At 34.2% G+C, this 5,098-nt stretch overlaps 1 pseudogene; it reads right to left on the bottom strand.

Moving 5' to 3' along the window:
* Window positions 1-376: 376 nt before the first annotated feature.
* Window positions 377-855, bottom strand: LOC109382124 (U1 small nuclear ribonucleoprotein C pseudogene; annotated as a pseudogene).
* Window positions 856-5,098: the final 4,243 nt, after the last annotated feature.

Raw genomic sequence — 5,098 nt, 5'->3', positions numbered from 1 at the left:
GGATAGTTTTCATTTTTAGAAGAGATCATGACAGTTTGAATTTTAGAAAAGGGACCAAGAAAATGTTAGATTATTTCTAGGGAAATGAATTTAGAACAAGCAACCATGTGCTTTTAATTAAATACAAATATGCATATATGGATTATTTTTTTCTAACTAGAAGAGTTGACAATTTTATTTTCACATTTCACAATATAAATGAAAATTGCTTTTTTTGGTCTCACTACTCTCCTCCAAAACTATTCCCTTTGATAGGAAGGGGTAGTGAGTCTTTCTTGTCATGCTGTTAGAAAACATCCCAAGTCATGGCACCATGATCTCCTGGTGAAGTAGAACAAGTAATATAAAGCTGATAGAAAGAGGCGTCCCTCTTTCCTTATCTGTCTAGTAGAGTCATTCCTGGCCAAATAGGTACCATCATGGGACAGGCAGGAGGTCTCATCATTGGAAGCCCTAGCATCATTGCCATTTAGCATCCCATGGTCTGCCTCAATTCCAGGAGCAGGTTCCACAGGCATCATCCCAAGAGTAGGAGAGCCCATCATTGGTATCATGGGAGGGCCTTCCATATGGGGTGCTGGCATCATCCTATGGTGAGGAGGACCCGAGAGACTGAAGTAAGGTAGGAGCATGGTTCTTGCAGAAGGAGGAACAGAGAATGGAGTAGGAGGTATCTTTCCTCTGTGAAAAGCTGCAGTTGTTTTGTCAAACAGGCTCTGAGCCTGCTCTTTCATCCATTCCTGATAGCAGTCTTTCACATTCTCTTTGTGTTTCTTACCACTGCACTGTCTTTCTCAGAGATGGAGTGTCATGAGTGAGGTATGTATTGCAGTAATCACAATAAAGCTTGGGCATGTTGCTCTGTAGGCCTTTGGCCACTTTATTCTGCACTGCCAGAAGTTACCCATATATGAATATTTTTCAATTAATGGCCTCAAATATATTTGTATTAATGAAATATTGTTAGGGGAAATCAATGACTAAGGTATTATCAACATTGCTCATATTTTCTGATATAAAGAATAGTTAACATTCTTAATATATAAAGAGCTTTGACAAATGAGTAAAAATACAAAGATGGAAACCTTAGGGAGAAAAATGCAAAGGATTTGAATGGATTTCAGAAAGAAATAAAGCAAATGTCTATTAAGTTCATGAGCAGATAGTGTATATAACTAATAATAAAATAAAGAGATATTGGACTAGTTATCCTTTATTTTATTTAATTGAATGTGTGAAATTTAAAATTACTGATAATAGCTAGTGTTGTGGATAGTGTGAGGATATAGTATTTTTCTGCACAATTCATGGTATTCTAATGCAGTATCTTTTGGAAGGATGATTTAACAATATCTACCAAAATTGTAAATGTGTACATCACTTAATCTAGCAGTTCTGCTTCTAGAAAATCATTTTACAGATATGTTCACTGTAGTATACGAAGAGTTATTCTCGTTAGTTCATTGTGATTCATTTACACTAATGAAAATTTGAAGGTAACATATAAGTACATCACTAGGACATTGGTTAAATAAATATGTCATATCTATTTAACAGTATGCTCTTACAAATGATCAAAACTATGTATACTAACATGAAATGATAACAGCTAACATTACTGAGTTAAAATCTTTGCAACTCTCCTAGGATTATTATCATTATCAGTCCACTTTAATGTTATGTAAACTGAGACAGAAAGGTTGAGTAACTTACCCAAAATCACAAGGCACAGTTTCAATTTCAACCCAGGCTCTTAGTCTGTTCTAAACTGACCATACACCCATACACACGCATACATATCTATTTATACATATACATACACATACACACCTACATATGAATATACATATACACATGTACATGTACATGCACACATATACAAGCTCCTAATTTTCTTTTTTTTTTAAAGATTTTATTGGGGAATCTGGGGAAGGGGAACAAACAAGTTGCTGTTGTTTTGTTCTTCAGTCTAGTTGTGGAGGACGTTGCTTCACTGGCCCAAGTTGGCACCATTACGCTCTTCCCAGGTGAGGCAGATCAGTCGCCGGCTTCTGGACGGCCGCTCATGGCGGCTGCTGGCCGCTCACGCTGGCTGCTGGCTACACACGGTAGCCCATGGCAACCCACTGCAGCTGGGGCTGCAGCCTAAGCCGTCGCCAGCAACTCACAGCAGCCCAGCCCCAGGTCAAGCTGTTGTTCAGCATCTTAGCTGTAGAGGGCAGTGTCACTGGCCCTCATATGTGGGATCTGAACCAGGGCCCGCTGGTGTCCCAAGCCAGCTCTTAACCATCGCGCCACTCAGCCGGCCCCTAATTTTCTTTAAAATATATATATGGATAAATAGTGAATACATATCTTAAAATGTGAATCCCAGGAAAGTAGGATCATTGCTTATAGGACTCTCATTTCTTATTTTATGCACTTCTGTATTTTTTTAACTTTTATTGCAATTGTGGATTATTTCTATGTTTAAAAATGCAAAACTAGACAAAATGTAAAAGAAGTTTTGATATTTAATGAAGTTAGATATCAAATAGAGTTTGGAAAACCCTTACAGGAAGTAACATTTTCTTTAAAAGAAATACAATTTTTTTAAAACATTGCATCTTGGTAGCTCTCTTAAGAGAGTCAGGCATGGTTGATCTATTTTGGTTGTCATAGTGATATGAATTGACTGCCATTACTGAACTACATTTGCACTAGTCTGTACCGACTGGTAAGCTGTTAATATAAACTGTGAGGACAGCCAAGGTCATTTAGTCTATCCATGTAGACACAGTAACCCTACCTCATATCATAGCAACAGGAGGGAATTTCTATTGCCTATTGCCCAATATGAGTTATTGTAACTAATTTTGTAACTGATGAGTGACACAAAATTAAGATTATGTTTACTCACTTAAATGTTACCTAGAAAACAGATACTGCGGAATAAACATGATTATAAAACTTAGAAAACAGTCACTGAGTTTTGCCTTACAGTCTTTAGCTCTGTCTTTTTCTTTAAAGCCATTTTGAGTGTTTTATAAAAAAGGGTATTTTTGAATATTTCATATGCTTTAATTTATATTAAATAATTGTATTCTTTACAGCAAACATATATGGTAAAAATTATTTCCCATACATCCTTTATGGCAACTCCCTACCTTGTAGGCAAAGTTCAGAGATTAAGTAACTTCTCCAAGGCCACACTCTAATAAGAGATAGTGGTGGTGTTTAAAAAAAGTTCTATTGGGCTGCTCACTAAAACTTTATTATATATGTTTCCCTTTTGACTTATTATTATTCTCAGTTTCATCTAATTCAATTTAATTAGCTTTATTTTAAATAAGGCTTCTAGTTCAAAAATATACTAAAGAATTCACTCTTCATAACTTAAAGAGCTAATTCATGTGAAAGTTGCTAATTAATAGTATTTAAGGGCCAAATTAACTTTCTGGATGGTTTTTTTCTTTTTGATAATATATTTTAGTATCTGACTTTTCATATTACTATTAAAATCAATATTTCTCTTGTCACCATTTTCCATTAAAACCATATAAAATAAATATATATGTTCAGTGCTAATGGGTTATCCTATTTTGCTGCACTTGTAAAATTTGAAATCCCCTACAATGAGTAATATTTAAAATTAAAATGTAGAACTAATTTGACTTTGCATTTTAACTGTAATATAAAATTCCTTTTTGGAAAAACTATGAACTTATTATATTTGTAACTATTTCACAGTATGATATTAGTATACAAGTTTAAATTTGAGCCTATTATTTATAATTAAAAGTTTTTCTTTTAAAAGTTGCTTTAAAAATTGTATATTCAATTTTAATGTTTGAATAGTTATTTTATTTGAATGGTTTAATGTAATTTTGATGTTTTATAGAATCTAAGTTAATTATTTTTAATATTTTGTTTGCTAAATTAAGATATAAACAAATCCTGATAATAAAAAGGTATTTATTTGATGAAATATGCTATCTGAGTTTATTGTAGCCTTTCAGTATTAGTGGTGACTACGTCTGTTTGCACAGACAGCATCTCTGAGGAGTGAAGTTCTTTGTTCTGGTGGAGAGAAGGCCTGCTTACTGGCAAACCCAGTACCTTCCTGCCCTATTATTGACCTCGACTTTGACCTGGCTAGACCACCCTCACAGGAATGGAGGGTAATAAAGTCCTCCGGCTGACTCAAGCCTGAGTTTAAGCTAAGCAGATATAATCAATCACCTAAAATTAAGTGTTGTGGTTTTGTGATGTGGACATTTACTGGGAACTGAGCTGAGATCACCAAACACCATTCATTTAAGTTTTCAGGGCTGTCTCAGAGTAGGATCAAGGGTATTTTAACTAGTACTTCAGAAACTATTTACCAGATTCAGAGTACAGAGATATGATCTCACAGGAAAAAGAGATGGAAAAGAAAAAAGAAGAAAACAAGAATTCCAAATAATAAAGGTAAACCTGTTGTAATAAAGGAGTTAAACAAAAGAACTAAAAACTCCTTCAGGAAATACTACTTTTCTTAATTTATCTAAAACCTGATTAGACTAAATTCAGTAACAACTCACATTTCTCAACTGATAAGCTGTGTGTCTTTGCAAGCTGAAAATCAATTTTGTAATATTAGAGAAATGATCAGACTCTGTTTAGATCTGCTTTGCAGGATGTTATTTCAAAGTCTTGTCTCTTTTCCCCCCATTCACCGTTCCCAAAGTATTTTACTGCTTCTGATGATCAAGATTTTCTTGGACTGTTTTAAATGACCCTGTCTACTAAATTCTGATCTCACTCTGACCTTTCCCTTTTCAACTTTACCCCTGAAATTCACACACTTTTTAACAGAAAATAATAATAATAATGGCAATAATAATAATAGGAAGAAGAAGAAGAAGAAGAAAGAAGAAAGAAAAAAATAGAAAGAAGAAAGAAGAAAGAAGAAAGAAGAAGAAGAAGAAGAAGAAGAAGAAGAAGAAGAAGAAGAAGAAGAAAAGAAGAAGAAGAAGAAGAAGAAGAAAAGAAGAAGAAGAAGAAGAAGAAGAAGAAGAAGAAGAAGAAGAAGAAGAAGAAGAAGAAGAGAAGAAAAGAAGAAAAGAAGAAAAGAAGA

Source organism: Hipposideros armiger, unplaced genomic scaffold, assembly GCF_001890085.2.
Source record: "Hipposideros armiger isolate ML-2016 unplaced genomic scaffold, ASM189008v1 scaffold_60, whole genome shotgun sequence".
NCBI classification, from domain to species: Eukaryota; Metazoa; Chordata; class Mammalia; order Chiroptera; family Hipposideridae; genus Hipposideros; species Hipposideros armiger.
This window is presented reverse-complemented; position numbering and strand designations above follow the sequence as displayed.